The sequence below is a fragment of the Mesoplodon mirus genome (genome assembly GCF_964341445.2).
Source record: "Mesoplodon mirus genome assembly, chromosome: 16".
In the NCBI taxonomy this organism is placed as follows: domain Eukaryota; kingdom Metazoa; phylum Chordata; class Mammalia; order Artiodactyla; family Ziphiidae; genus Mesoplodon; species Mesoplodon mirus.
The window spans coordinates 41,925,492-41,939,082 of NC_138992.1; positions in this window are offsets into that span (position 1 = coordinate 41,925,492).

A 13,591-nucleotide genomic window follows, 5' to 3' on the forward strand; every position below is an offset into this window, starting at 1 on the left:
TTTGCCATTATTTATAGCAGATGATATGGACACTCCATTCACAATAATATGTTTAAGTATTTCTTTGAAAGATTTGTTCACCTCCTTTACCCTGAGCTAGCCCACTTCAGTATACTACATAACAGTTGCACACCAAAAAGAGCTAGCACAATTTATGATACATAATTGGTGTCAAATAAATGATAGTTTTCACTGTCATTATTTCTCAGGAGAAGAAAATTTGACCAAATTTGGTAAATAATTCAAAACAGTGGATTTAGAGAGGATCAGCTAAATAAACTTCAAGGATTTAATTCTAGGAGACCAGTGCCTTGCACTTCACAACCAGAAATACTGAGTTGTTTGTAATTCATGCCAGGTTCTTGCATACTCTGCTCCTTTGTAGGTCCAGTCTCCCCTCTCTGTAATACTCCCTTCCTGCCATAATGTCTAGAAAATAACTACTTATCTTTTAGGTGTCAATGCAAAAATATACTTCTCCTCTAACTTCCCCAGACAGAGCTAACAACCTTCTCTTGTGCTTCTACAAGGCAGGGTCTTGACAGAACGCGCTCCAGCTGGTTCACATAAAGAAACTATTTACAGAGGAACAAGCAAATGCATTCAGAGACTAGAAATGATGAAAAGCCGTTACAAACTCTAGGGATGAAGGGGCAAGAGGAGAAACGAGGATTACTAGGGCCAGTGAGAGTGGAGCTGTGGAGGAGGAGAGCTTGTATTCTGGTGGAGCTCTGCTACTGCCAAAGACGTGCACCTAAGCAACCTCTCATTGGCCAAAACTAACTGCAAGTCAGGTGGCAAGGGAGTCTGAGGGATGTATTCTCAGAGGTATGCCCACCTTCTGTGGCACAGGGAGAAAAATGAATGTAAGAGGAAGGGAAGATAAATGAAGAATAACCTTCTTATTCTATCTAACTTATCACACTAGATTTACTTTATGTATCTATCTTCCCTCTCTTTGGACAAAGAGATAAGTGTGTTTTGTTTTGCTGTGTTGTGTCGTGCCTATATCCTTAGTATGTAATAATGCAGAGATAAGTATAAGTTGGAAGGAAGAAGGAAGGAAGGGAGAAGTGATTTGTGTTATATGTTAAGCATGTTTAATATAAAGTAGCAGTGTGATCCCAGTGAGACATTCTAAGAGGCAGAAAGAATTTAAAGTCTAGAAGCAAGAGGCTCCAAGTAGTGACTCAGGAACCAAACAGCACAGCATTTGCACCGTGCACTCCCAAATAAGCAACTGCCTTTTGGCTTTGCACTGCCCTGGCTTTTATCTTTGTGTGTTAGCCTTAAACTTTATGTCATAACTGTCCTTCATACAAGGCCATTATTTTGGAAGTGTCACAACCTTATCACCATATTACAATAAATTAGAGGTATTTTTGAAATAAATTTCTTTGAACTGAGGTTACTTGATACTTTATGTACTGGTCTTATTATCTCAATATCCTGATTTGGACATTTTAAGCATTTTAAAGCATTCACTTTTCTGTTCATTATCAAATTCTCCTACTCCCTGGTGACCAGCTACTACTTTAAAAGATTTTATAATTTTTTTCCTGGAGACATAAAGATGGAGATAAGGCTTCTGGAAATATCTATATGATGATGCTTAAATATTAAGTGCTCCTGAAAGGGTTGCAGTATTCAGTGCAAATACTGAAAATTTATGTAAGTGGTTTAAAAAATAGTTTTACAGTGCTTAGAAAATACCCTTAAGCTATAAGGAGGGAAAAGAGGATGTAGAGGAAGGGGAGGGTAGATGGGAGAGGCATATATTCTAAGATATTTTTTATTTTGTACTTTGCCTCAAGTATTTTTGAAATATTGAAATCATGAGAAATTTTTTTTTTTTTTTTTTTTTTTTTTTTTTTTTTTTTTTTTTTTTTTTTTGCGGTATGTGGGCCTCTCACTGTTGTGTCCTCTCCCGTTGCGGAGCACAGGCTCCGTATGCACAGGCCCAGCGGCCATGGCTCACGGGCCCAGCCGCTCCGCGGCATGTGGGATCTTCCCAGACCGGGGCACGAACCCGTTTCCCCTGCATCGGCAGGCGGACTCTCAACCACTGCGCCACCAGGGAAGCCCATGAGAAATTTTTACGATAACGAAATTTATACTTTTTTGAAAGGAAAAATGTGCAAAATTGTTTTATGAAATTTGATCTTCTGTACTCAGTGATGTTCAATTACTAGGTATTTATTCTGATTTAAGTGTAGATGCTGTTGGTAACTTTCTATTTCTAATCTGACCCTTTCCCTATTAACCCAACTTTACTTCCCACTACTCCCTATTAGTTATTCTTGGTTTCTATTACTAATATTTTCTTATCAGCATACCTCAATGTCTTACATATGTTATTTAGTCTCATAAATATTTATCACCTTATGTAGTGGGTAGGAAATACCAATATAAATATGAATAATAGGGCCCTGTCATGTAAGAGTACATAATTTTTCTTATTGGTGGAAAGCACATGACAATAAATAATTACTATACAGCCCTGTGAGTGCTAAAGTGGAGCTATTTACAAAATGCTAGGGGAACAGCAGAAGGTAGGATTGACATCTGTTTGGAAGAGTTGTAAGAAAATAAAAACCCATTTCATCTGAGTCTTGAAGGATTAAATAAATCATTGCCAAAAGTACTACCAGGAAGTGGGAACAAAAACGTAAGAGTCATTGGTACAATTAATAATCCTGAAAAGAGTTTTCCAGAATGTTTTATGAAGTCCAATTTGTCACATATATTGAGGCCCACTCTACACTTATTTCTCAGGGGAACTTCCTAAAACATAAAAGCATTTTAGGGAGAAACCAGTTATTCCCAATACCAGACACCTGGTGACTTAGGCACCTTCTAAAATCTCCATATACTAGCTATAAAAACTTATAAAAATATTTCATAAACTTCTCCCCAAGTAATCAGTTTTTAAAAAATTTTCTAAAGGAAATTAGTATCATTTCATGTAGATACAGCCATTGATTCAATTTTTCAGAAAGCTAGAAAAGTGCATTTTCTTCCCAAAAAGGAAAAAATAAATATGTTGAGACAGAAATCAAACAATAGACATTTAAAACTAATGTATTTTAAAATGTTAGTATTTAGATAACTTAATTTCTTCACTGGGGAAGAGCAAAATTTAATTTAAATATTATTATGTAGATTATGACTGGGGTAACGAAGTTTAGATTTACCATACTGACTCATACAACCCAAGAAAGTCAAAATATAGGTAACAGTGGTTTTAAGATATTGGATATCATGCAACAAAGGCAGTATTCCTGATGAGAAACAGGTGAAATAAGCTCTATAACTGCCCCAGCTCACTGCCTTGAGAAAGCTTCCAGGCCACAGTAAAGGGAAAGGAAATCCAAACAAAACTTTACAGATTCCTTGAGTTGAGGAGAAAGAACTGAGATTCCCAAGAGACCAAAGCATCCAGAATTTTCAGGACAGAGTACCATAGAGGAAAGAACTGCACATAGAGAGAACTCCAGGGAATTTCAGAGACTCTCCCTCAAGAATTCAGCTGAGTACTGATAGTGCATCCATGTGAGAGAAGTACTCACAGCTGGGGAAAGACACTCGAAAGTATTAGAGGGAACAGTGCAAGGAGCTCACACAAGCCAGGGAACAGTCCTTATTCCCAGTAGTCGGAGCAGAAAAACTCCTAATCACAGGTCAGTGACTAGAGTTCCAATAGGCCTAGATTAAAAACTGCTTTGGTTCCAATCTAACAAATCTTAAAAGCAAGACCCAGCATAATCATACTGTTTCCAAGTAACTCCACCTGTTCCAGAACAGCTCAAGTATATTTGTAGCAATATATAATTATCCAACAAGACATCCAATAAAAAATTACCAGACATGCAAAGAAGCAGGAAAATACAACCCATAATGAGGAAGAAAATCAGTCAAAATTGACTGAAACAGATGTTAGAATTGGCAGAAAAATTATAACTGTATTCCATATTTTCAAAAAGTTAGAGGTAAGATTGAACATGTTAAGCTGAGACATGGAATATATAAAAAGGACACAAATCCTTCTTCTACAGGTTAAAATTATAATGTGTGAGATGATAAAGTTAAAAATAAAAATCAAGGACTAGATTAGATACTTGATGAGGAAAAAATGAGTGAACTTGAAGACAACAATAGAAACTACTCAAAATAAAACATAGTAAAAGAAACTAAAATAAATGAATATGGTATCAGGAAGCTTTGGGAAAATTTCAAATAGCCTAACAATAAACATATTGTTTATTAAGGAATGTCTAAGGGAGGGACAGAAGAACGAGTTCAAGAAATAAGGGCCAACAATCTTCAAATGTTGTGACAACTGTAAACCCACAGATCTAAGAAGCTCAACAAACTCTGAGCACAAGAAATGAAGAAAGCTATACCACCACCCATCATAATCAAATTGCTTAAAACTACTAATGAAGAGAAAAGTCTTAAAAGAAGTCAGAGGTAAAAAAAAAAAAAAAAAGGATAGTAACAGTGCTCTCATTGGAAAGTAGGCAGGTGAGAAGACAATGGGTCACCATCCTTAACAAACAAAAAGGAAAAAATAACCTGTCAAATTAAATTTTCTAGCCAGTGAAAATATCTTTTTAAATGAAGGCAAAATAAAGATTTTCAGACCTACAAGTGCTAAAAGAATTCATCACCAGCAAACCCAGACTGTGAAAAGTGTTAAAGGAGGCCATTTAGGCAGAGGGAAATGGTACCAAAAGTAAATGTGGATGCACACAAGGGAATGGAAAGTGTGGGAAATGGTGGCTACATTGGGTTAATGCACGAGGTTATTTTCTTATTTTTTAAACCTCTTTTTAAAAAGTTGACTAAGTAAAATTAAAACAGTGTAGAATGAGGCTTATAACACATGAGAACTAAAATGCATGGCAACAATAGCACAAAGACAAGGAAGGAAGAAATAGAAGCACATTGTTGTAAGGTTCTTATACTATAGGTGAAGCGTTATAGTACCACTAGAAGATGGAATGATAAGGTAAAGATGTATACTATAAACCCTAAAGCAACCACTAAAATAGCAAAACAGAGTTACAGCTATTAAACCAACAAAGGAGCTAAAATGGAATCATAAAAATACTCAGTCTAAAATTAATGTATTTTAAAAGGCAACAGCATTTTTACTACCACATATGAAAGCAAAAGGCTTTATATACATTATAGAGATATTTTCGTCAAGGGAAATTAATGTCACTTATATTGTTTTCCTCTGATGTCTTAGCCTGATAAAGGTGTAGATACAGACTCAGAGAATAACACAGTAAATATATTTTGTAGGCCAGAAATCCTTTACCACTTTTTGCCACAATGCACAGAAAGGGTGCTTTTAACAAGTGTGATGCATTTGCACTGCTGGAGAAATGCATATGTAGGTGCATTGCTAAAACACCTTGCCTTTCTCTGCCATATAAGAAGGAGTTTAAAAACATGTGTGAGTGAGAGTGACAATATTGACCTCCAGTCATCTTTAATTTATATTAAAATTATATTGATATATTCCAGTTATTTCTTACTAGTAGTAAATTACCAATGATACATCTCACAGCTTATGAAGAACCCAGCCTGTCTGTCTAGTTAAGAACAGATGGCTTGAATCTATTTCCCAGACTCAAACCTAAGTCTAACAAGAACACTCTTGTTGCATAATGGTTGTTTCTCTTCAGTCCCTTCCTCAGTAACTTGGTTGCTTCTCTCCTTATTCCCCTTATTCCTTAAATCGTTGTGTCCATTGTAAAAATTTTGAAAGTTTGCAAAGCTATGGAATAATTCAAGTTAGAAAACATTGCCTTAGGCACTGTTTTTCAAATACAATTTTTTAGCTGTATTTTTGATGGGAACTGGATAGCAGCCAAAACAAGATAAAATGAACTAATGGGACTAAAGGACAGGTACTTAGTGTTCTTGATTGAAAAGAGATCTACATTTCACGTTCTCATTAGTCCAATACCAATGGAGGACCAACTTTCTATGAAGGGGTATAAATATTCAGTCATTCCACGAAGGCATTGAATGATTGCTCATACCATGCACTGAGCTCAACACTGGTGATATTATGGTGAGCTAGATAAACAGCAAACTCTGGTCGAGGTGAAATCCCAGTGGGGGAAGACAGCAGTGAGCAAATGTGTGAGTGATAAAAAGCCATGTCATGGGACTCTCTAGAAGTAGTTGTGGGAAGAGGATACACAAGTGTTCCCTTTTATACTACTCTAATTTTTGAATTTTCAGACCATGAATTACTGTTGTAAAAAAAATGTGTATTCTGAAATTGCTATTTTTGTTTCTCTTTTTTTTGTTTTTCTGCCTGTGTTACTCTGATATTTTGTGATTATTACTTTAGTTATAATTTTAGGCCGTTGGTATTTGAAAGATCTTTTCCAAAAGGGTAGATTTTTTTGACCCAAAATAAGAAAGATTTTGGGAATATACTCAATAACTATGTCATATCTTTGTATGGTGACATATTATAACTAAGCTTATCATGATTATTTAAAAATGTCTAGAAATATTGAATCATTATGTTTTGCAGCAGGAATGAACATAGTGTTGTAGGTCAATTATACTTCAGAAAAAACAAACAGACAAACTCATAGAAAAAGAGATTAGATTTGTGTTTACATGCAGTGGGAGGTGAGGGGAGGAAAAATTGGATGAAGAATGTCAAAAAGCACAAACTACCAGATATAAGATAAATAAATACTAAGGATGTAAAGTACAACATGATAAATATAATTAATACTGCTGTATGTTATATATGAAAGTTGTTAGTAAATTCTGAGTTCCCATAAAAAGAAAAAATTTTCAATTTCTTTAATTTTTTATCTATATGAGATAATAGATGTTTACTAAACCTGTTCTGATAATCATTTAATGCTGTATGGAACTCAAATCATTATATTGTACACCTTACACTTATACAGTGCAGTATGTCAATTATATCTCAATAAAACTGGAAGAAAAAATACTGCGTGTGTGTGTGCATACATGGTGTGTGGGCATGCTTCTGTGTGTGTTGGTAGCAGAGGAGATGAAATTGTCATACTTCTTATAGTCAACCGCCTCAGTAGAATTAAAATGGTGCTTACATTTATGGGGCAGTGATAGGATTGGTTGTGATTCTTTAGCATAATTTTCTGTTTTTTTCAAAGATGATGTCTTTCAATTGGATGCTCAGGGCAAACCACTGATTTTATGAAGCTCAGTGTTTCATGTTTAGAACCAGGTCTCTAAACTCAGAAAGACTGGCTGGGAGCCAGCTGACAGGCAGATCCCACCATGTTACCACGACAGTCGTACCCTGAGCCTGGCCTGTCACCTGAGAGGTGGAATCTGTTGATGAATTTGGGATCTTTTTAGCAGCACACCCCACTTTTTCAGCCAAGCAGTCAGCCTCACAACCTTCAGGTGTGGCTCTAAAGTGCCATGGAATAAGCCATTTCTAAAGGTCCCCACTGAAAGCAAAGCAGTTCTCAGAAACACCACACACAAGCTAATAAACAAACAGCCATAACTTCATTTTGTATTTCATAATTCCAGACATTCTCCTGAACGAGATATCACATTTCCTGGAGTGGAGCAGTGTAAAAAGATCGACTGTGACAGCTGACAGGTGAGGTAGGTCCTTTTGCAGTGCAAGCAAGCTTTCTGATCTTGGGCCAGTGGGTCTCACCTGTGAGCAACTGCTGACAGCACAGGGCTCGCTGCCAATAGCAGGAGCCCTGTGACTTTGACATGGCAGATGGGAGTCAAATACAATAGCTGACAAGTGAGATGGGCAACCCAGGGAATGTGCTCCTGCATTTTCCAGGGTCAGAGTCTACACAGGAGATCTGTGGCACTGCCCACAGGAGATCTGTGGCACTGCCCAACTTGCCCAGGGGCTAGACCATCTTCTGTGGTCCCAAGGAAAATGTGGAGACTGAATATCTCAAGTAAATAATCAGTAAATAATCAGAAGTTACTGCAGATATTTACAAATATTTTCTCTGTCTTCAGAACAACCCTCCAAGGGAATGGTCACTGCTTTGCAGATGAGAAACTGAGGGTCAGTTGGATGAGCATCTCAGGGCCACATAGATAGGCATGAGAAAACCTGGGATCAGCCATAGATGTGCCCAAGTTCCCAAGCTGGGCTGTTTCCAAAATTCTGTTGCTGGCTTCCCAGCAATTTTCTGTTTCTACAGCTCAGTCAACCATTTTTATTTTACTTTTGTAGTGAAAGAGAGGAATGAATAATAATAGGAAGAAAGTATAAGTGAAAAAATAAATTAGAAAGAATATGATATGTTCATTTTTGCTGTGGACAATAATTGGCTTATTACAAAGTTAAATATTTTTTTTCTAAACTTAACTTATCCCAGGAAACTGGCACAGCATTTTCAAGTACCAGACCTAAACATGTACAGGAATACATTTAGGAATCCCCTTAGAAGTGTGATATGTAATTCATATGTAATATGAATAGAGTTAGACAAGAAAGAAAGTGGAAGATACCACTTTTTTTAAAACTGCAGCATTTTTTACATTCTAGGGACTAGCAGAATATATTATAGGAAGAAAAACTGCTCTTTTGTTTAGTAAAACATCTTACTTTTGAATATACCAAGATAGCATCAAGAGTCTGTAAGGAATGGGGAAGTTAAGAAAAAATACTTAAATTGTATGATTAAAAAATATATAGGCTCCTTAAGGGTGGGCAAGGCACAAGGTGTGGGGCTTGGGGATAGGAACAGAGAGGACTGAGGAATGGGGTTTGGGAGCAGCCAGCAGAGAACAATGTCTGTTACTCTAGCTCAGGAGGCAAGAGGGTCCAGATGACTCAGTTGAGTTCATATACTTTGGAAGTGTTGATAGTGGATACTGATTTTTGTTTACTTTCTCTGTAACATAATTTCCTTGTCATGAGTGCTGGTGTTTGTCAATCCTCTTAACACACAACCACTGTGTGTTACCAATGCCTCTGGCTCAAAGAATGAAGAAAGGAGCTTGTATACATGCTCAGAAAAAGCCAGTAAAGGGAGGGGCAACACAACTCACACTCTGAGACTAGCATGATGTCAGTAGCATCTGTGCAAGAAAGCAGTGGAAACCTTTGTGAGTTCCAGGAAGTGACCAGCTATCAAGATCGCCAACCTCCAGGGTGGAGCTGAGATCTAAGTTATTGTGGGGAAGCAAGATATCTTGCTGCTGCATCTTCTCTTCTCTATGTAAATTACTCCCTTGGTGCTCTCATCGTATCTCGTGACTTTAAACATCACCCTTGTGCTGATGATATTTAAAGCTAATGTTTACCTCCAACCTCTCCCCTGGCCTCTCCACTTGGGCATCTAATAGACATCTCAAACTTGACGAGTCCAATACTAACCTTAGATTTACTAATTCTGACCTAACCTATCCCTCTTTTCATGTTCCTCATCTCAGTAAATGACATTACCATTCATCCTCAGACCAGCCAAAATACCCTATTACCATCCTTGACTCTTTACTAGAATATGGATCCCACTTCTAAGATATAAATCAAATGTGACTACTTCTCAAAATCTTCATGTAAAATGCTCTAGCTGAGCCGCTGACCTAACTCCTAACACAGTGACCACTGATAGGATTCTCTGACCTCACTCTTGCCCCCTGTCCTGGCCACGTTCCTTGTGCTTCCCAGTCTATTTTCCACAGAGCAGTGAGAATGATCCTTTTACAGCCTAACTCAGAGCAGTCTTCCTGTACTCATTACTCTTCGATAACCTTCTTGAAGAGGTATGGTCGGCTCTTGTCTTTTATCTCAGTGGCTAGCACAGTGCCTAGCATAGAGTAAGTGTTTAAGAATGCCTGTTTGTTCACTGACTGGAGAAATATAATATTCTTCTACCCAAATAGGAAGGCAGTGGGAATTGGTGAGGTGTGTACTACTGAAGAAGGTGCTATGTACTCTTCAGCAGCTTTCTTTTCAAGGCTAATTTCACAGCAAACATGGGATTATGTTTTAACAGTTTCTGAGAAATGATAGCAAATGGCAGGAAATCTGTACATTAGCAACATAGACAACTTCATGGCTCAGGAAATGAGAAAATGCAAAATTGTGATAGCATAAATAGGGGTTTTCTGTATATATAGCTTCCTCTTAGCCCAATCTTGTGTTTATTGAATATTCATTGGGGTATGTTAGAACAGTGAACAATATTTTATGAGCTTGGCAAAGGGATAAATTGCTGAACGGCTTACATTTTGTTACCAAGAAAGCCCCACACAATGGGCCCAAAGTGGATCTTCAGCATATACCAGTCAAAGGTGATTGAAAAGTAAATTTATTTCATTGCTCCTATCACTTGAGCCTCCTCTATTTGCTAAATCCTCTTATTTTGTACTCCTCAATGGATATCAGCATCATTTTTATAAAGGTTTGTCCCTTTATATATGTCCTCAATCTCTTTCTTTACATAGGTCCCCTGATCTCTTCTAATAACTGCATTTCCCTCTTCAACATTGTTTTCAACTATTTTTTCCCTGGGAAGATTTGCACTGATAGTCCCAGTTATTTCAGAATATTGTGGGAAAGGTCTCAATCTCTTTATTACTGTACATATTTCTGAGCAGTATTCTCCTGACCTTCTTACACTTCCTTCTGAACTAAAACCTGAGGGACTCTTCTTGATATCCTTAATCTAGTGGAATTTATTTGCTATACTAAATGTCAAAGTTACTATTTCTATCTGTTAGCTATTTGTTGAAGGGTTTTTAAAGATATGATAACAGCCCTTGTGAAAAGAGTGAAACAAAGTGTCTGACACATAGTAGGCACATAACAAATTTCTTTAGAATGAACAAAATCACTGTGAAAGTAAATGAGTGATTATGTGATTTAGTAGCATTTAGACTTGACATATTAGTTCGTAGGCAGATGTGAAATTTGAATGCAATTTGAATATGATGTTTTAAGTAGCCAATAATTTTAATATTATAATACATTTCAGAATGGTTTATGATGCAGGCCATAATCCTGTCACAAAACATATGATCATCACCTAATGTAGTGTTTGAAATCTTGCCAGCTAAAGTTATCAATAAGAAGTAATTTTTATCCTAGTTAAAAGCTAACTTTGTTTCATAACCATTGTGTTATAATTGCCTTTAAATAGATGTTAACAGATTTAATCATTTATCTAAAAATATTATTCTACATCTCTGAAAGGAATACAATTCAGGAGAGTAATATTTTAAATTTGCAAAAAAAAAAAAATAGTATATTTTTCTCAGTTAACTGAATAGCTGAATGTCATGATTAACTTATGCTCAAATTAGTTTGCCAAGAATTTTCTTGTTTTCTCTTTCTCCTCTGTCAGTCCTCACCTCTGGCTTTTAAAACTTCTTTCCAAAAGACTTCCACTTTTGTTTCCTCACCTTTTACTTTATTTCATGTGTCTTTCATTTCCTCTAATATAGTCTGTTGTTTCTTCCATCAGTCAGTATAACACTCCTGTTATTTTTCTATTTTTGCTTCTTTTTAGCAACAACCATGAGCCATATGGTGACTTAAAGGCATGATATAAATGTGTGTACCTCCCTGTGGCTGATTTTGTTATTGGCCCAGAAGCTTCACTCTTCCCTGTATCCACCTCTAGGACCAGCTACATCATTTTCAGGACCTTGGGCAAATTGAAAATGTACAGCTCCTTGTTAAAAAATGATTAAGAATTTCAAGATAGCAACAACAGAGCCTTATACCAACCATGGATCCTTCTAAGCATGGGACTCTGTGTCTGGAAAAAATAACACCCCATGAAGGCAGCTCTGTCCCCAACCTTTGCCATGTGACCTTGCAGTTCCTTCCTCTAGAGTAACTATATCCCCATCCTGTTGATATTGGGTGCAATGGTCTGAATATTTGTGTCCCCCATGAAGTTCGTGTGCTGACATCTTAACCCGCAAGATGATGGTATTAGGAGTTGGAGCCTTTGGGAGATGGTTAAGTCACAAGGGTGGATCCCTCATGAATGGGATTAGTGCCCTTATAAAACAGTCTCCTAAAAGCTCCTTTGCTCCTTCTACCATGTGAGGTCACAGTGAGAAGATTGTCTTTAATGAGGAAACAGGCTCTCATCATATATCAAATCTGGTGATGCCATAATCTTGCACTTCTTAACCTCTAGAACTATGTGAAATACATTTTTGTTGTTTATAAGCCACCTGGTTTATTGTATTTTTGTGATAGCAGCTCAAACGGACTGACACTGGGCTTGATCAGGAGATTTGCTTTGGCCAATGGAATGTGGGCAGGAATGACGTGCCAGGTCTACCTTGGCCCTCAAAGTCATCAGGTGTCTCTGCTTGTCTCTCTGTTTTTTGGTAAGAGATGCATGAAGGATATGTCTCAACTAACACATCAGGATATGGGAGACTCACTTGTAGCATAAAGTTAAGCCCACGTGAGTCCAATCCACATCAGTCAACCTCAGCCAACCTTCAGACCTATCATTGAGAATAAATGATCGTTGTTTTGATCTCCTGAATCTTGTAATGTTTTGTTACACAGCAAAAACCAACTAATACACTAAATGAAAACAGTTTATCTAAGAGGCCCTAGCAAGCAAAATTGTTTTTAGCTGTTGATCTTCATCTCCTTCTCTCTAATACCTCACTGACCCAGTTCAGATTGTGGCCCAGTTAGTTGCCATATCAAGACCCTGACTATGGTTTTTGCTCCAAACCAACCCCTTTAACCACATTCTAAACTCTACACAAACTGCCTCTCCAGCTCCACTCTTGGTCCTACCAGAGCTTAGCGCCCCCTCCTGCTAGGGATGCCATATCACACATGCAGAAAGCACCATTAACTCAAGGTATTCGTTGTAATTGTGCATGTTATCTGGTTTCTCTACCTTCACTTTTGACGATTTTTGGACTATCTTCCATCCTGCAGTCACAGTGACCTTTGAAAAGCAAAAATTAGCTCACATCATCCCATGCTTACACCCTCTTTGGCAACATTTGCTATTGAAGTAAAATCTAAACTTCTTACACTGCCTACATCTTTGACCTCACTTCCCTCCATTCCTCTGTTGCATGGTATCTTCCAACTACAATGGCCTTCCTGAAAAATGCCATACATATTTCCATCACAGAGCCTTTGATCATTCTGATAAAAATACCCTCCCTACCTCATCTTCAAGTCTTCCCTAAATGCAAAGTGCTCCTACGAGTCTATTCTCATTACTGTCCTATTATATTCTGGAAGATGTCATGTCTGGAGAGATACTGAAAATCAAGTGAAAAGGGGATAGCATGACATACAACTTACAAAAATTAACAATAGTGGAGAAAAGAGATCACTGACCATATTTGGGTCCATTACATGCTCTGAGCTTTGAACCAAGGAAACAGAAAGTGTGACAGTTCCTTCCTACACTCTCTCAAATAGAAGGATCCTAAGAGGCACTTCCATTGTCTTCCACCTTTTTTAATGAGATCAAACCTGAGATGTCTATTAAGAACTTTTTATATTCCTGCTGCCTCATATTTGTATGTGATGAAATACTTTTTGATTCTGGCCAAGGGCTCTCCATAT